Source organism: Lithobates pipiens, unplaced genomic scaffold, assembly GCF_037356315.1.
Source record: "Lithobates pipiens isolate NorthernLeopardFrog02 unplaced genomic scaffold, aLitPip1_a1.2 Scaffold_18, whole genome shotgun sequence".
Lineage (NCBI taxonomy): Eukaryota > Metazoa > Chordata > Amphibia > Anura > Ranidae > Lithobates > Lithobates pipiens.
The window spans coordinates 417,313,421-417,333,888 of NW_027507758.1; the positions used below are offsets into that span (position 1 = coordinate 417,313,421).

Below are 20,468 nucleotides of genomic sequence, written 5' to 3' on the forward strand. Positions count from 1 at the left end.
AAAAATTCTTCAACCTGGTGCTTAAGAGTTCCAGGAAGACCCTAGCAAAATCATGTGTTTTATAAAGTGGCACATGACCTGGCTAGGGCCTCCAGAAATCTCATTTCGCAACCAGGACATTTCAGAACAGCATACCCTACAAGATAAAGAGCTATGCACAGCATTTTGACTGTGCTCTTTTGAGATTTTGATGTATTTTCTGTTTTGCATGCAGTCAATCAAAAAAGACAGAAGACAAAGTACAGTTTCGTTTTTGTTTCTTAAATCCAGGTCATATCAGAAATGCACTATAGGGTTGATGGTTTTAAAGTCTAACTAGTCAATAAACTAGAACCGTTGTGCACAGCTACTAATATGCAGAGGATTAACTTCTACAAAAGTTCACGAATTTCCTTTTTTTGAACACTTGTAGATGTTGTATTTACTCATCTACTTATAAGTAGACATTTTTCTTTTAAGTAAATTGTTGATTGTTTGGGGCAGTGTTGTTGTTTACCTCCATTAATAAAGTGATATCCCTAATCCCAGTCTTAATGGTATACCCCCAAACAGAAGTCTCAAAACCATGGCCCAGGAACAAAGTGCTTCCACCCAGAAGATGTTACAGTGGAATTTAGCAGGTGAGGTGCAGGCAGGTAATCTTATATCGTGAGAATATTAGTGGTGCAGGCAGAAACCCTTTCTTTTGTTTTGACAACTGGACAGAATCTCTATAACTGTGTTCCTTTGGAAGCGGGCACATAGTGACAGATGATGGTAAGTTTTTTTCCTCATCATATTTGAATACATGACAACAATAAGTGCTTAAACAACTCTTTACCAATAAGTATTTAATCCCAAATTAGGTTTTAATATAATTGGATTACAGCACCATTATCATTAGAACTTTTGGCTTATTATCATTATTATTGTTGTAGATTTTTATGTCCTGGATTCAGTTAGGAAATACCTCATATGTAGCTGTTAACTTCATAGGACAAAGGCAGGCATTTTTTAAAGCAAAATCCTTTTAAATTGCTGATATCGTTATCATCTTAATGGCCTGACAAGCTTGTGACAATGCAGCCCAGTATATTTTATTGTTCCAGCATTTTGTTTCTTTCCAAATTATCTCAACCTTGTATATCATGTTGGAGCATCAGAGAATATAATAAGGGCCAAGTCTAAAGCCCTGTACACACTGGCCAAATGTCGGGAGACATTGACCAGTTCAAAAACGTCTGTTGGACGAGCATGCTGGACAATGGTAGCGAGCACTGATCGCAGTGTTCTGGCAGGAAGGCAGCCCCTCTGTCAGAACACAATAGGTCAGGGGTGGAGATTGCTGCACTAACTTCGCATAGTTAGTACAGTGGCTCCCACTAGGTTGAACGAAAAAAAAACCTCATAGTGTGTATCCAGGCTTTAAGTTATTTTCCTTCCAACCATACACCCTTAAGCCAGGACACACTGCTATTTTTTTTTTTTCATTCAACCCAGCAGGCTGAATGAAAAAAAACGACGGGCTCGGGAGGAGCTGCTGTACTAGCAATCCAACATTAGTACAATGATCTCCCATGCTGTGTTATTGTGACATGACAGGGGGGTGCCCCTCCCCTCTCCCCCATTGTCTGAGAACGGGGACCGGGATTTGGCTAGTAGACCTTTTTTGGTCATGCCCCATTCAGCAGACTGGTTTTTCTATTGAACCAGCCAATGTTGCCCCCAACATTCAGCCCGTGTGTACTAGGCTTTAGCCTAATCCAGTCATTAGACTACCAAGAGCTGCACAGATGCACATATACATGTGTTTCAAAAAGAATGACTCAGTTTCAAATAGTTATATTTGATAATGAAAATGTGTTAGTTACATAACAAATTATTAACTATTAAGTTTCATGTTTCACTTACTGTTATACGTGCTGTATGTGCCCTCCACCTGCTGCACTGATAATATCAAAACGATATCTGAAGTTGTCCCCAACACCTCTGAGATTGTCTTCTTCCACAGAACTTACTGAAACCGTGATTCTGTGTTTGAGCTCATCCAAGTCAGCAAGTAATAGTGGAACATAAACACGTTGTTGTAGCCACAAGAAAAAGTCTCAAGGTGTAATGTCTAGAGATCCTGGGGGCCAAGAGTGTAGTGCCAAGTTTTGGGGTCTCATGCAACCTAATCAAATGTTGAGGCAATTTTTCATTTAAAAACCGACAAACTTGGTTGTGCCAATGTGGCGGTTGCAATCGGTATGGCCTCAGAAGCAAATGTTGTCTTAACACATGCCAAACAGTCGTATGAGGGATTGCAAGTTCTCGAGCGGACTTGTGCGGGCTTTACTGAAAAACCACTTGAATTCATTGCACATTTTCCTCTGAAGTGAGTGGTCGCCATGGACTTTTCCCCATACATAAACGATTCTTCAAATTGTTTATCCTGGACTGCTTAGACATTTGTGGACATCGATGGACAGAGATGGGGCTTGGGTAAGTAATTAGGGGGGTGCTGGGGTGGCTGCTACATATAATGCATTAAGAGAAAAACCTTCTGCCTTTACAACTCATTTAGGTCTGTTGGGATATGTCTCTACTGCTGTTGTTATGGTGGTATGGTGTTATTTGGATGATGAGCTGTATTGGATTTCCACCATACATATTGTTTGGTGTTGAGGCCAAATCTAGGGCTGCAACGATTAATCGATACTATCGATAATGAAAATCGTTGTCAACGATTTTCATTATCCATTAGTTGGTCCGCACCTTCTTTCCTGTACGTCCATTAAATAAATCCTCCTCCTGTCTGTGTGCAAGGCGCCGCCATATGTTATGAGGCATGTCCACGCCTCTCCTCTGACCTCAGCTCCCCACTGATCTTCTCAGCCCCTCCCGCTGCTGCCTCGAGGGAACAGGGAGGCGAGAAGCAGCCGCGAGGGGAGCCGAGCTAGCGAGCTGCACACTGACTGTAAAAGGTAGCGGCTAATATAACAGTAAGGTAAAACATACACAGTACATGAATTGTTATAACAAGTGCCCCATCCTAACACTCCTAAGTATTCCTGGGGGGATGTCCCATCATTGGTGTTGTGGGGGGGAATAGTGCCCCATTGATGTTCCTGGGAGGGGGAGAATAGTGCCCCATTGGTGTTCCTGGGAGGGGAATAGTGCCCCATCATTGATGTTCCCGGGAGGAATAGTGCCCCATCATTGGTGTTCCTGGGAGGAATAGTGCCCCATCATTGGTGTTTCCAGGAGGAATAGTGCCCCATCATTGATGTTCCCGGGTGGAATAGTACCCCATCACTGGTGTTCCTGGGAGGAATAGTACCCCATCATTGGTGTTCCTGGGAGGAATAGTGCCCCATCATTGGTGTTCCCGGGAGGAATAGTGTCCCATCATTGGTGTTCCCGGGAGGAATAGTGTCCCATCATTGGAGTTTTATTCTGCAGTTTGAGTCTAACACTCAGTTTTTTCATTATTACTTTTAAATAAACGGAAAAATTGCATATTACGTTTAATGATTTTATCCGATTAATCGAAAAATAATCAGCCGGTTAATCGATTATGAAAATAATCGTTAGTTGCAGCCCTAGCCATTTTACCATAACACCATTTTCCATGTGGCCTCAGATTCTTCAAGATGCATTTTAAGGTGGTCAGATGAGACTAAAATGTAATTATTTGGCCTTAACACCAAACGCTATGTCTGGCAGAAATCCAATACAGTTCACCATCTAAATAACACCATTCTTACAATAAAGCATTGAGGTGATAATATCCTGTTATGGGGGTGTTTCTTTGCAGCAGGGACTGGGGCACTTGTCAGTATAGAAAGAAAATGAATGGGGCAAAATACCATCAGGTTCTTGAGGGAAATCTGATGCCCTCTGCCAAAAAAGTTGTCAATGGGAAGAAGAACATGACAATGACCCAAAGAACACGGCAAAAATGACCTCACAGTGGTTGAAGGAGAAAAAAGTGAATGTCCTTGCATGGCCTTGTCAAAGCCCAGACTTAAACCCCATTGAAAATCTGTGGAATAGCTTGAAGACTGCAGTCCACAAATGGTCACCATCAAATTTAACTGAACTTGAGCAGTTCTGTGAAGGTGATTGCACATCTAGACTTTGCAAAATTTACCCAAACAGCTAGTTTCATTTAGGGATCAATGAGAAGACCTAAGTAAATTTACTTAAATAGAAATAAAGAGGCATTCTTTCAGAGACTAATTTTAGAGATGTGTAATAAGGGCTATTGTTGTAATGATTTATTTGCCATCACTTAAGTGTTAGGCTTTATTCTTTCTGTTTAGTGTGTTATTGTTTTAAAATCCATGTTTCTTTGTACAGTTTGTAATGTTATGTGAAACATATTTGCAATTTACATATACAGGCACTCAGTACTGGGATGAGGCCATTCACCACTCATGGCAAGAATGTAGAACGGCACCTCCCTCTTCCACTGCTAATGCATGACATAGAATGGGTGTACTCTCCTTGGCCCGTTCTCCATCCCCAGAGTTCTGGCTGCCCAGGGTTGGCATAAACTTTGTGCTATTCATGTATGATCAAATGCTTGCATCCTAACAGTTGGGAGGTGCTTTCACAGGAGTGGTCTGTTTATTGTGTCAGCTGTGGGCAGCTGGGGCACACTGTGTAACAGTATTAGCTGTCAAAGCAGACATGTAGCCTTGACCTGCTGATTGCTAGTCACTAATCTAAAGCATGATTGTGGCATGGTGCCCATCCTTTTTGCATGAGATAGATGCGCCTGGGTAGACTGACCCTTCATGCCGTCTTTCTTGACCTGGGCATGCAGGCTTTGATTTCTGCTTAGTACCACTGAACTCTGGTTGTGCCTTAAGCCACATACATAGATTTCTTCTGTTCAGAGACTGTATGTTTAGATCTATGCATCTGCTTCACACATGTCAGATTTTGAAATGCGACCGTGTCCGTGCAGCTGCTGCGTCTGCATCTACTTCTATGGGCTGCCTGCATGCAGCCCTGCGGTGGATGCATTTGCAGAATACAGCAGCAGAGCATGCAGCCTCAGTGCCCATGTAAATGAGCCCTTAATGCCTGATTCACACCTATGCAGGTTGCAGTTTGCATATTCCAGGTGCATTTTGCATTTTTCAATACACATTTTTGATCCATTGAAGTCTCTGGAACCAAAAACCAGAAAAAAATCCCTGGCCCTTTCCATAAAATGCACAGATGTGAACTACATCCATAGGAAACCATGTTAAATGGACTGTAGTATGTTTCTGCAAAATTAAAAATGCACAGAAAAATAAGTGTGAACCAGGCCTTAGGCATACTTTACAAAAAGACTTCAAATTGGATGCTCACAGGGGCGTGGCTTGACTATGGAGTGAGGACACACATTGCCTCAGCTTCGCACCCACCGCTTCTCAATCAGCAGCAAGGAGAGGAGCCTTCTCCTCTAAATCAGCACAAAAGATGTCCCAGGGACGGCAGGCACTATGCCCAACAATCGCAGGCAGATGGGACCTGGCAGAAGCATCTGGAGGCTTTCTTCTGCAGGACCTGCGGAACGGGACACAAGGCGTCAAAGATGGCGCTGATGCTGAAATCCGCAAAGGCAGCACAGAAGGCTGTGGCTCAGCAAGCACACCTCATGGAGTCCAGGATCCCCTCTCCCAGGATGGTGAATGACACTGCCCCTCTGATCTCCCCAGGATCATCTACCTCCCATGACAGGGGCTCAGATTTTGCTGACTTTCTGGGGGATGAGGATATAAAAAGGCATATCTGGTCCCTCCCCACCCGGGAGGACCTGGAGAAATTTACTACCAGGGTTGAGAAGGCCTTCAGGAAAGATATAGCCCAGCTAAAAACTGACACTAACCACATAGGGGTCAGGATGGAAAATGTAAAGCAGAGACTTGATGAGGCCATGCCTGCCATTTCAATGCTTCAGGACAGATGCACAGCTCAGGATCAGAATATTGAAACTTTATTGTGTCAGTTATATGACTGAGAATCGCAGCAAGCGAGCAAATATCCGCATTTGCGCTCTTCCAGAATGTACAGCCCCTAAAGATATCGTCCCCACTCTGGAAGATATATTTAGAGAAATACTGGGACTCCCTACAACAGCGTCTATTGAAATAGATCAAGCTCACAGGGCGTTTAGGCCTCCCTCAAAGGATGCAGATAATCCTAGAGATGTCATCTGCAAGCTGCACAAGTACACCTAAAAAGATAAAATCATGCAGAAAATGCATGGGAAACTGTACTTTGACTTTGATGGTGCACATTATTTCTTCTATCAGGACATCTCCAGACGTACCCTAAAACAACGCAGCGCCCTGCGACCCCTGCTGGAAGCTATCCAAAAGGCAGGTCTACCTTACTGCAGGCAACCAGAGATGGTAGGAAACTATGCATTTCCTGGACACACTGGAACTGGAACCAGTAGGCTGACCTGACTGGAGGGGGCCACATGAATAACCTCCTATGCAACTCCCCCCAACCCTGGATACCAGCTAAATGTAAGAGCTGTAAACAGGACTGAAGACGTCTCCCCTCTGCCTCCCCTGCAGGTCCGGCATCCCCGAGGGACTGAAGAGACACCCCACTTAAGCACTTATTTTTCCCTCCATATTTTTATCTTTTATTATTCATATCTTTTCTAATTTTACCAAGATCTACCTATTGCGGCAATGAGGAACATGGATCCTACCAAGATACAGGCCCCTGGTTGTTCCCCTAACAGGCCATATAACATTCCTAATCTGATGGGCACTGTCCCCCCCCATACGCTGCTCTCACTGACTTTTGAAGATGGCCCACAGTTAAGGCTCTGATCAGTTTACCACACCCATTTCACAGCTGCCCTGACTTCTGAAATCCCCCCCTTTACCCTGGTAAACCGCTCTTTTCTCCTGGTTAAATGCAAGCAGCTATGGGGTGGTGGTGGATGGAGGCAGACTCTCATAACCTCCCCTTCCACGTTGGTTCACACTCCCCACATAGGCCATACCTTATTAGGTATATTTCCTATTTCTGGAAATGGGGATGGGCTCTGCGGTCATCCCCCTATTGAGGCGGCCCCCCAGTTGTTATACAAAGGGGTACAGTTACCACAGATAGATTGTGTATTACATGTTTATATTGCTGTTTCTAATTGTTTTTTCCTCTTCTTCCACCTCCTTCTCTACCCATCCTCTCCTCCTTGTTCATCCCATCTTTTTCCATGCCCTTTTACAGGAGCTGCCTCCGGCTCCACCTCTCACACTCTGCCTGCCAATGCAGCTCAAGACCTACCTACCCCATGGACCTCCTATGGCATTACTTAAGGTAATTACTTACAATTTTCGTGGCCTCTGCTCCACGTGTAAATGCAGCAAGCTATGGTGGGATTTGAAACAGTTAGGTGCCCAAGTAGTCTTCTTGCAGGAGACACACTTCACACCCCAGTCAATGCCCGAACTGCCAACCCAAATTTATAACCAGTGGTTCTTGAGTAACTCACTGGTCACCAATTCCAGGGGAACTGCTATTGCCATACACAAATCCTGCCCCTTCCTGGTTACAGGGAACAGAGTAGACCCACTAGGACGCTATATCTTCTTGAAAGGAACATTAGCAGGTCAGACACTCACACTTGCTACAATTTACGCCCTTAACTCCAACCAACTTACCTTCATAGACAACACGCTGGAGATCCTGGCGGACTTCAGGGAGGGCTCCCAGATATTGGGAGGTGATTTTAACGTAAGCCCAGATCCAATGCTAGATACGTTGTACTGATACTCACTCCTACGCCTTCCTTAAACATTTTTGCAGATCCTTACAGAACCACCAACTGATAGACAGCTGGCACATGCTACACCCCTCAGACGGGACTACAGTTATTATTCAAAGGTACATGATGTATATACCTGAATAGATTTTATATGTATAGACCACCTGACCCTGGAGCTACTACAGACCTCGACCATTGGGAACCTCACCATTTCAGACCACACCCCAGTGACCGCCACATTAGCCCTTCAGCCAGGCACCCATAGGGCCTAGTCGTAGCGATTGAATGAGTCCCGACTGGATGACACGGGGGGGGGGGGGTGGCCTCTGGGGTTACAAGTGTCCTGACCCACTATTTCAAGGAAAACAACACTGAAGGTATCAGTAAGAGGATCATATGGGAAGGACATAACGGGGTACTCCAGGCGCTTCAAAAAGCAGAACTGGAACATAAACAGAACAGGGATCCACAGAGGCTTTGAGAGGACTGACGGAAATGAGAGAACTATTTGCACGCCTGCTAGACCACCAGGCTCGTAAACAACTGCGATAAATGTCGCATAAGTACTACGAACATGGCCACAAAGGTGGTAGAATGCTGGCCAGAGCCCTCAGATGGAAAAGTCTGCTTATGCATGTACATAAGCTGCACCTCCCCTCTAAAGAACTCTGTTAGGTCCTCTCAAATAGCCTCTGGGTTCCCAAGATTATTATGCCACCCTTTATAATCTGAACTCTGCACAGCCCCCGGATGCACAGGCAGTGAAACTGGCAGTTATTTGAGCTTACATGAACGCGTCTGGCCTCCCCCCGTTGACTGATGAACAGTGCTCCACTCTGGAATCTCCCATTACTCCAACTGAGATAGAGGCAACGGTGAAATCCTTGCCTAATGGTAAGAGCCCTGGCCCTGATGGGTTTACCAAGGCTTAATATAAGTTATTCTTACCCCTGCTATCAGAGACAATGTGTGGCTACTTTAACTCTATAGCTGAAGGTGCCGCAATCCCCCAAGAGGCGCTGTTGGCTCATATCTCAGTGATTCCCAAGGAGGGTAAGGACCCTACTATGCCCAAAATCTACCGACGTATATCCCTCTTAAACGTTGACATTAAGATCCTGGCAAAAGTCTTTGCAGCTAGACTGAAGCACCTAATCCCTACCCTTGTACACCGCGACCAGACAGAATTTGTCGCAGGCCAAGAGGCTCGAGACAACTCCGTCAGAGCTATACAACTGGTCACGCACCTCCTCTGACTCTCCCTCCTACCTGATTCTGTCCACTGACATAGAGAAAGCATTCAACCAGGTTGACTGTGTTAGAGACAATAGGACTGAGAACGCATATGTTGACATGGATCATGGCCCTGTACTCAGACCCAAGCGCCCAGGTCAAGGTTAACAATCTCCTTTCCCCCAGGTTCTTGATCAGAAACGAAATGAGACAGGGGTGCCCCCTTTCCCCCATTCTTTTTGCCCTGGTGCTCGAACCGTTTTTGTGCACTGTGCAAGCAAACGCAGACATATAAAAGGCCTGACGGTAGGCCCTACAGAGCACAAGCTCTCAGACTATGCCGATGACGTGCTTTTTTCACCTTACAGACCCTCTGATCTCCCTGCCTAAACTGATGCAAGAACTTCAAAACTTTTGAACACTTTAATTTCAAAATGAATTTCAAAATCCGAGGTACTCCCCATACAACTAACACCTTCTCTGACTAGCAGTTTACAAGCAGCCTTCCCATTTACCTGGACAAAGTCACCCCTAAAATCCCTGGGCATATGGCTGACAGATAAACCCGAAACCCTATATGCTACGAACTACCCCCTTTAATGGCGGTGGTGAAAAAGGACTTGTCACAGTGGACTAAGACCGCTTTCGCCTGGTTGGGACGACTTAACATTGTAAAGATGAACATCCTACCATGCATACTGTACTATATGGAAATGCTACCCGTGTCTATACCAAGAGGTTTTTTCACCCAACTGTCTAGTATAATCTTGAGCTTTGTCTGGAATAATAGGAAACCGAGAATTGCACTAAGATTACTAAATCGCCCTAGAGAAGCAGGAGGCCTAGGATTGCCAGACAACTGGATGTACTATCAGGCTATTACCCTCCAGAGGATACTAGACTGGTGTTTCCACACATGAACCAATCTTTGGGGCTCCCTGGAGAGATACCTGGAGGGAAGAAACCGCCTCAACAATAAGTTGGACCTGGCACCCCCTGTGTCCGCACTGGCCCTGCTGGGAGGGCTCCCGTGGTTCCCTCCAGAAGAACAGGTGGCTTGTTTAGGCCCCTGGGTGGACCACAGCAATGCCAGCTGTGGTAAACTTCTGCAGGACGGTAGACTGATATCCTTAGAGATAGACACGGGAGCTTCCCTAAGGACTTCTGGCGCTATAGACAATACACCACTTTTTTGAAACGCACAGACCTTCCATACGCGCTATCACTACTCTTACACCTTTTGAGTGCCTATTCATAGCTGAGGACCCACTCCCTCATATGATCTCTGAACTCTATCATATGATTGGATCTGCGGCCTCTAGGATGAAGCCTATATACATCAGATCCTGGGAACGAGACCTGGGACTAGTCTTCACCCCCACCCAACTGTCCCACCTCTACCAACTCACCAGATCCAGTTTAGTTGACTCCAAAACCCAAGAAACAAATTATAAGATACTGTCGCATTGGTACCGGGTACCAACACACCTAGCAAGAATTTACCCATCCACATCAGATCAGTGCTGGAGGGGTTGTGGTCACCAGGGCACACTCCTACACATTTGGTGGGACTGCCCGGTGGTCAGACCCTATTGGAAAGACATCAAATCCAATATTAAAGACATTATGGACCTGGACATCCCCCTCTAACCAATACACTACTTATTCATCCCCCCATGTCAATTACCCAATATAAAAAATTATCCTACCTCACTTACTGAATGCAGCTAAGCGGCTACTCCCTATATTCTGGAAATGCTCACAAATCCCGAATAGGACAGAATGGAAGGGTAAGGTGAATGAGAAAAGGGATGCAGAAGACTGGATTGCCACTTGTAGGGGAACCAGAGACCGCTTTTCCAGCACCTAGTCAGTCTGAACAACATATGTCTCGGACCCAGGTCGGGTACCCTCCAGCTTAGATGTGGCCCTGTTAGAACTAGCAGATCCATCCCTTGGACCGTGGACACAGTGACTTCATCTATCTTAACAGCCCAAAGGGGAGGGGAAATGTTTTTTCCCTTCCAGAAACCCATAGTACTTCACAATGGCAGCACAGAAGAGGCATGAGAGGTGGAGCTGAACGCGAGACTCCAGGTATGTCCTAACTAACCCTTCTTTCTTTCCCTACTCTATATTCTCTCCCTAACTTCTCTTTCAACTTGCCCAGGCCCCTTGACCAGGCGGTGCGTGAAGTATGGACGTGCCAGCCAGTTATATTGGGGAATATACTGAATCAAGACCACCCGACTAATTTGGGGGTCGATTAACAATACTGCTGGCAAGGGGCAGCTGCCCTGCCTTGTGGTGATCTCAGTGCGGGCAAAGAGATATGTGGATAAGAGAAATATGTGGATGGTGGGGGAAAGGCCACTACCTTCTCACCACCTGAATACTGAGCCCTCCACATTATTGGTTGAACGTTCAAACCTACTCTTGTTTCCCCCCCCCCCCTTTTTTTTAACCTCTTCTCTTTCCTTATTCTTATTATTTATTCTTTATGTTTAATATTTTCTGAAAAATTACTTGTGCTACATTTGCTGTTCATATATTGGCACCTTTATTGAGATGTACCACCTTGTCTTTTACAAATAAAGATTATACATAAATTATATAAAAAAAAAAAATTGAATGCTCACCGAACTTCCTCTTAAGTCTCCCTTTAACACAGTTACAGGCTGGCTAATTTACTTTGGTTACAAATACTGTCATTTCTGTAAGGAGGAAGTTATGTATCAGTTCCCCCCTCCATTAATGCAGTTAGATACTGCATGTTCAGGTCTCAAAACAAAAGCTTCCAGTGCATAATTTAATGTCACCTGTTACTGATTCACTTCATGTAATCCATGTCAGGTTGCTGATTTTCAGGGCTAAAATATTTTGGAACTAGAACTGTAGTCTGAGAAGAGGGCAGAAAATTTAAATTTTGGTTTAAATTGGGACCCCATATTCCCTGATTAGAGCAAGATGAATACAATAAAGGGCAGCTGTTAAAATAGAAACATGGAGTTGTTTTTGAAGGTGTATTCCCCAGGCCTTTCATTGTTATCCTTGCTTTCCTATTAGGAATAGTTCACTTCACACAATTGCAGGTTACAGTTTGCATCTTCCAATACACATTTTTGATCCATTGAAGTCTGTAGAACCAAAAAACAGAAAGAAGTCCCTGGTCCTTTCCATGAAATGCACAGATGTGAATGTGACCCATAGGAAACCATGTTAAATGGACTGTAGTGTGTTTCTGCAAAACTGAAAACACACTAAAAAAATGCATAGGAGTGAACCAGGCCTTAAACATCTTTAAAACAAATCAGCAATGGCACCTCCTAAACTGCTGAGCCTCTTGCCATAACACCAGTATCCCCTTCTTCGACCGGCAGTCCCCTTTCCAATAAGAGTGGTCTCTGTGGCGGATTCGCTGCGAGATCACTTTTATCAGCGGCGGGAGAGGGGACGATCGAATGTAACCCCTTGCTGGGTATGGAGACGAATGAGGGGAAGATGGCCCCCATCTGTCTCCATAAAATTGTCAAAACGTCACTTCCACCCATAGCTCTTAAAAGGCAATTTTTTAAAAAATAATAATTTTTTTTTTTTTTTTTTACATTTTAGTGTAAATATGAGATCTGAGGTCTTTTTGACCCGAGAGCTCATATTTAAGAGGTCCTGTCATGCTTTTTTTTCTATTACAAGGGATGTTTACATTCCTTGTAATAGGAATAAAAGTGATCCAATTATTTTTTTTTAAACAGTGTAAAAAAAAAGGTAAAATAAATAAGAAAAAAATATTTTTTAAATGCTCCCCTGTCCCGCTGAGCTCGTGTACAGAGTGAACGCATACGCCCGCATGAAAACAGTGTTCAAACCACACATGTGAGGTATTGCCACGATCAGTAGAGCAAAAGCAATAATTCTAGCCCTAGATCTCCTCTGTATCTCAAAACATGCAACCTGTAGCATTTTTTAAATATCGTTTATGGAGATTTTTAAGGGTAAAAGTTTGTCGCCATTCCACGAGCGGGTGCAATGTTGAAGCATGACATGTTGGGTATTAATTTACTCGGCGTGACATTATCTTTCATAATATAAAAAAAATGGGCTAACTTTACTGTTGTCTTATTTTTTTAATTCAAGAAAGTGTATTTTTTCCAAAAAAAGTGTGCTTGTAAGACCGCTGTGCAAATACGGTGTGACAGAAAGTATTGCAATGACCGTCATTTTATTCTATAGAGTGTTAGAAAAAAATGTATAATGTTTGGGGGTTCCAAGTAATTTTCTAGCAAAAATAAAAACATTTTTTAACTTGTAAACAACAAATCTCAAAAAGAGGACTGTTCCTTAGTGCATCTAAACCCAGAAATAAAAAAAATAGTATATACTATAGTACCTTACCAGTCCTTAGATGTGGTGACTGCAATAATTTTCTTTTTTCAGGCAGGGTCCCTCAGAACACTATTGGTCTCCATTCACATTTTACTTTTTGTGAACGTGCAAAAAAATCACATATGGGAATTTCTGTACCACACGCATAGATAGGGCAGCACATTAGTATCAATGGGCTGCTTTCCACATGACAAACACAGCAAAGTAGCTCATGTACCTTACTGAGCATTACGCTTTGTGCCTTTTTTAGCCCTGTGTTTTACATGATACATGCAATTTTCCCGCTTTTGAGGTACCATTAACAGTAAATGGCAATGCAAAAGCTACTGGTGTTTTTTGCGTGCTTGTTCGCAAAAATGCATAGTGCGAATACAGCCTAAATTATAAGAGGTGTGGCATAGGCAAAAAACACAGGAAGTTGATCAAATGACAGGATTTCTGGCAAGATCAACAGGTATGTTTGCACTTATCACACAGGTATAACAAAATGCTTTCAATGGTATATTTAACAGACCTAAAAAGGAGCCACTTTAATTTTATGCGCTTAATAATTTTTCTTTAACATTTTAGTTTTAGTTTGCATCTCTCAGTGCTCATACGACTTCTGTGTTACGATTACCTGGAAACGACCAACTGTGACTATGCAATTTGCTTGCTTCTGTTCATTTTCAATTGCTGCAGATTAGTAGTTAATCGAGGCAGCACACATTTATAAGCTCTAAGAGTTTTAATTTTTTTTTTCCATTGGACCAATAGGGTAGTTTTGGTTGTTTGGGCTTTTTCACACAGGTGTTAAATTCTAGAGGAGCCTTAACATGCATTAATGCACCTATAGTGTAGTATAGTGTTTTTGGGTGAATTGTACAGGCATTCATATTGCATCAAGCAACACTCTCAAACGCCTTGTGAGATGTGTTTTTTTTTAATTTGTACAATGCTAAAATTAAAATTGATCACTTTTGATGCTTTAGAACCACACCTTAAACACACTGGTGTGTTTACAGTGCATTTATGGCATGCTTGTGGTGCATTTCAATAGAAGTAAAGGTGGCTGAGAAGCATCAATGCAATGCCGGATTCTGCAGGCAGCATTCATTTTGCCTCAACGTAATATGAAGCAACACTAATGCTGCAGTGTGAACCTTAATCCCTATTTAAACAGTTTTGAGTGGCGTTGATAGGCAGTCAGGAAGCGGTAAAAACACAACCGAACCCCATTTTCAATGCCTGTGTGAAAGAACCCTTTCTGTACTCTGCTTAAAGTAGAGAGAAAAATTTTGAAATGACTCAGTATTATTGGGATTACTGTCAGTGTTGCCATCCTACCAAATTGAAATTTACTGACACAACGCCCAACATTTCCTGCCACAGCCAAGTTTTTACTGGCATTTCCAAAAGTTACAAAATTAAAATTTTAAGTGCAAATTTCAGTATTTAGGCTACAAACAAGTACAGTATGCAATTAGCAATGTGATTTAAGGTAGATATTAAGCTAAAAAACATATTTCCTTTTTTATTTTCAATACAGTAAACAAGTGGCTCAGGGACAGGACTCAGGAGGTCAAGAAATGAGAATGGGCAGGCACACACACATGAAATTGACTCTCACAGTGACACTGACAGTAGCATGACACGTCCCCTCCTGACTCACAGTGACAGTCTCTCTCCACGCCAGGTGGTCCCTTCAGTCCACTCCAGTCCAAACAGCACTGACAGTCCAGTTCCCGGCTTGCCCTGCTCCCATCCTGCAGACCCACACAAGGTTCAGGTTGCTCCGCTCAGCTACCCCGCCATCGCCCCCCTGGCAGCACCACCTGAACACACTGTAACAGGCAATTGGATTATGCCGACCGGCTCCGGACCGGCTCTGCACAGGCGCAGTTCAAGCCTAGCATCACAGACATATTTTTCTCTTATATTCAATGACTGACACAGCTCCTCTCTGTCACAAATGGGTTGTTAGTCTTATCACTAGGAGAATACTAGGCAAAGTTGTAATACAACACTCTGAACTCTTAGTTCCGCCCAGGGGGCGGTCCCTCAGGTTACAACCCCTCCCGTCTGCAGACAGACCTCAGTTTTTTCTTGCCTAGCAAAGGAGAAGGACTTAGGAACCCTGTGGGCCCATCGGTCCGTGCTTTTTTACACAGAAGCTTGAGTTTTTGCGCAAGATGATTGATCCTGTGATCTACTATCAACAGCTGGCTGGGTGACAGGCTGGATACCCTTATCCTTGTAGTCTCCCCAGTCCGGCCATTGAGCGTGTGCAGGTCACAGCTATGGCTCGGCAGGCCACGACATACCTCAGCTCCAGAGGTGGTCGGTGAGCTTTTATGCTCCGGGGCGTACATATGACCTGGCTACTGATGTCTGTGTCACAGTATGCTGAGGCCAGTAGCTACCCTGTACCGATCAGGTGTAGATCTACAATGGAATGTCTCCCAGCTCGTCAGGACTGGTAAGTACAGCTCTCCCTGTCCCGGTGGGGTTGAGCAGCTGGGCATTCCCTGGGAGGCCGATTCGGGGGTCCCTCACCTCCCTCTCTTCTCTCCCCTGTTCCTATCTTCCCTCCCCCCCTCACGGGGGGGTCTGCTGCATGTGGTACTGAGCTATGTGTGTGTATCCCTGAGGGCTCTCACCTGGGATAGGGGACTGGCTGGCTGGTGGTGCCTGGATCCTGTGTGTTTAGCTCCCAGGAGGTGCCTGTGAGGGTCTGGCTGTGTTTCGGTGCAGCGCTGTGTCTCTGCCACATTTCTGTCTCTGTCCCTCATGGAAGCTGACCAGCGGCCATTTTATGTGTGGGCGAGGGCAGCGTGTCTTCTGGGCTTCAAACGACCATTTTCCCAGTGCTTTCCTATTCAGGTCACTGGCGGCCATTTTCTAGAAGCCTGAGCACGTTTCAGTGTTCTCCAGTAGCAGCTACATGTGCTTTTAGCTTCTTGTTTGTCTTTACTGGATGCTGGGTGGCCATTTTATGTAGTCTGAGCATGTTTTTCAGATCGCTTAACGATCGTTCTGACGTACTGCCACCGACACAGTTTTGGTTTCCTCTGCACCTGGGAGCACTAGGGGTCTACAGGCACTGCTGTGGAGAGCACGGAGCTTCTCAGGGTGGTGAGTCTGGCGGGTTAGAGCCCCTCAGTCGGTGGCAGCAAGGAGGGTAGGACTGTCACTGTCCTAAGTCCCCTTCGGGTGGCAGACAGGGTAGGATCAGCATGGCTTCAGAAACTGGTGTTTTTTCCCCCGAAATCCAGGCAATTGCAACCGGGTCACCTGCGGACTGCACAGTTCCCATGGACACCCTGATGGCATTCGTTCGTTGCCAAGATGGAGGTGGTGCGTGGGAAGAAAGGTGCTAAAAAGTGGCCCTTGCCCCCCCGTCCTCTGGGGAGAGCTCTGACGCAGACTCGGGTCCTGCTGAGGCTGGTAACCCCTGCTCTGTCTTGTCAGACGACGCTGGCCAGGACCGTTTGGACAGTGAGGGTGAGTCCCCGTCCGGGTCCGGGCACGACAAAGCGCTTGTTGGAGCACTTTTCACAGCTGTGCGTGATACCCTGAAGATTTAGGAGCCAGCGGATCCCTCTGCTGATGTACCGGTCCCTTTTGGGTCCCGCAAGCCACACGTTCACCTAAGGTTTTCCCGTATCTGAGTTATTTTGACAAGTTCATTTACAAGGAATGGGGTTGGCCGCAACGGGCCTTTTCGGTCCCCAAATACATGGTGGTGCGTTACCCCTTTGAGGAAAGCCTTCTCCAAAAATGGTCGGCTCCTCCGGTCGTATCCAGGTTAAATAAAGTAACCACGATCCCGGTTGAGGGGACTCCTGCATTCAAGGATCCCACGGACAGGAAGGCTGAGGCAGTGGCTCGTTCCTTGATTATGGTTGTGGGGTAAAGCCGTGCTACCTGTACTGGCATCCGCACTTGTGTCGCAGACACTGACTGAGTGGGCAAAACTTTTGCACCACGAATTGGGAGAGCAACAGGCTTCCCCTGTCTGCGTGGAATTAGCAGACCAACTAGTGCAAGGCCTTAAGTATGTCTGTGACATGGCCCTGGATACTCTCCCTTTGTTATCCAGGGCCTCAGTGTCAGCTGTGGTGCTGAGGCGCCTAATTTGGCTAAAATGCTGGTCTGCTGACCAGGCACCCAAAAAAGCCCTGACGGTTCCGGACTCGGAACGCTTCCAGGGATTCTACTCAAATCTGTTTGTGGTTCCCAAGAAGGAAGGGGTACGTCCGATCTTGGACCTAAAGGCCCTCAATCCCTTTGTGAAAGTGCAGAGGTTCAGAATAGAATCAGTTCACTCAGTAGTCACTGCACTCCATCAAGGGGACTCCCTGGCCTCCTTAGACATCCAGGATGCGTACCTGCACATACCCATATGCCTTCGGCATCAAAAGTTTCTGCGATTTGCAGTTGGGAAGCCCTCTACCAGTTTGTGGCTCTTCCTTTTGGTCTGGCATCAGCCCCCCAAGTCTTTACCAAGGTACTGGCTCCAGTTTTGGAATTGTTGTGACAACGTGGGATCGCGATCGTGGGGTACCTAGACGATCTCCTCCTGAGAGCATCTTCCGCCTCAGAATTAAAGGTGGATGTGGCGATCACCATGCAGACCCTGTGAGAATTTGGGTGGCTGTTGAACCTCAAAAAGTCGGTGATTGTGCCGACCCAGCGCCTGGAGTACCTAGGCTTGCTGTTGGACTCCAGGGAAGCAAGAGTTTTTCTCCCTTCAGACAAATTGCAGACTCTCAGATCCACGGTAAAACTGCTGATGAACCGCAAGTGGTCGTCGCTCCGCTTTTGCATGTGAGTACTGGGGCTTCCTTCGAGGCAGTACCTTATGCCCAGTTCCACACCAGAGTCCTGCAGAAGGAGATTTTGACAAAATGGGACAAATCTCAGTTGTCCCTGGATCGACCGATCCAGGGGAGCCAGTCAGTCAGAGACTCACTGATCTGGTGTTTGAGGTCCCCGGTGATTCAGTCCGGAAAATCGTTCCTTCCTCTGAAATGGATGGTGATCACAACGGACGTCAGTCTATCCGGCTGGGGTGGAGTGATGGGGGTTCAGTTGGCTCAGGGCTTCTGGTTGATGGAAGAATCCGGGTTGCCGATCAATCTGCTCAAATTGAGAGCGATCAGGCTTTGCCTCTACACATGGTCGATGAGACTTCAAGGGTGTCCGATCAGCATACAGTCAGACAACGCCACAGCCGTGGCATACGTCAATCACCAAGGGGGGAACAAGAAGCTCAGCCGCTACACGGGAGGTCGCTCACATACTTCGGTGGGCAGAGCGACACGTACCAGCCCTGTCGGCCATTTACATCCCGGGAGTGGAGAACTGGCAGGCGGACTATCTGAGTTAACAGATGCTGGACCCAGGAGAATGGGCATTGCATCCGGAGATATTCAGGTTGCTGTGCCTGAAGTGGGGCACACCAGACGTGGATCTGCTGGCCTCCCATCTCAATCGGAAGGTGCCAAGATTCGTGTCCAGGACAAGAGATCCGTGGGCCTGACTCATCAGATGCGCTGGTGGCTCCGTGGGATCAGTACCAGCTGATCTACGCCTTTCCTCCACTGAAACTGTTGCCGCGTCTGCTTCGCAGAGTGGAAGCCGAGGGGATCCCAGTAATACTGGTCACCCCAGATGGGCCCCAGCATCCTTGGTATGCAGACCTGGTGCGTCTGGTGGCAGATGCTCCCTGGTGACTGCCGTTGCGAGAGGACCTTCTTTCTCAAGGTCCGATTCTCCATCCTGCTTTACCATTGCTGGCTTTAGCGGCCCTAGCTGTCTTTTTTCAACGGCCCCTGGCATTACACTCCTTAGTGAGTACCTTCGTTCAGGGGGTACAACATGTAGTCCCTCCGGTGCGTCCACCGTTATGCCCTTGGAATTTGAACCTGGTTTTGTCAGCGCTTCAAAAACCGCCATTTGAAAATATCAGGGAGATTCCCCTGTTGACTCTTTCTTAGAAATCGGTCTTTCTAGTGGCCATCACATCGGCCAGGAGGGTTTCGGAACTGGCAGCCTTGTCCTGCAAGTCACCCTATCTGGTTATCCCCAGGGATAAGGTGGTGTTGTGTCCACAACCATCTTTTCTACTGAAAGTGGTCTTGGCTTTTCATATCAATGAGGACGCTGTATTACCATCTCTGTGTCCTAAGCCGAAGAACCCTAAGGAGGTGGCCCTTTACACTCTGGACGGGGTTAGGGCTCTGAAGGTGTATTTGTCTGCCACGGCTCCCTTTCGGAAGTCAGACTCACTGTTTTTTTTCAGTGGCTGGTCCAAAGAAAGGCATGGCGGTCTTGTCGGCCACCATTTCCAGGTGGATCAGACAGATTGTAGTACAAGCCTACGCCTTGAAGGGGCAGGTTCCCCCTTTTCCGGTCACGGCCCACTCCACAAGGGCAATCGGAATGTCTTGGGCTTTCCCACACCAAGCATCGGTCGCTCAGGTGTGTAAGGCGGCGACCTGGTCGTCTGTCCATACGTTTACCAAGTTCTACAAGGTAGACGTCAGTGCATCGGCTGATGCCTGTTTTGGCTGCAAAGTTTTGCAGCCGGCCATGTAGTTGCAATTGAATATCCAATAGATATGTTTCCTGTTTTTTCAATAAAAACGCAGTACTGTTATGTTAATGCGCTGTTGCATTACTTCCGCAGTTTGGTGTGGTCTGGGGATCACTCCTGTTGAGGATGCCCTGTTTGTTTTGTGGTGGTTTTCCACGCACTGCTGTTTCTTTGTGGGTATAGTTTCACTAGTTCCCACTTGCCATGGTGGATGAAGTTTTTATGCTGTTTTTCCCACCCCTCGTTTTGGCACTGCTTGGGGACGTCCCATTTGTTACAGAGAGGAGCTGTGTCAGTCGGTGAATATAAGAGAAAATAGCATTTTTTGTACTCACCGTAAAATCCTTTTCTCTGTAATTCACCGACCGACACAGCACCCGCCCATCCTTTTATCTTTACGCTATACTGCTTGTTGACGTACTGAGGTCTGTCTACAGACGGGAGGGGTTGTAGCCTGAGGGACCACCCCCCTGGGCGGAACTAAGAGTTCTGAGTGTTGTGTTACAACTTTGCCTAGTATTC

The 20,468-nt window shown here is 46.0% G+C and overlaps 1 protein-coding gene across 1 annotated transcript in view; it reads left to right on the forward strand.

The window, feature by feature from the left end:
- PHC3 (polyhomeotic homolog 3) overlaps nucleotides 1–20,468 on the forward strand; it is a 134,660-nt gene that overhangs the window by 104,525 nt on the left and 9,667 nt on the right. The window lies entirely within an intron of this gene.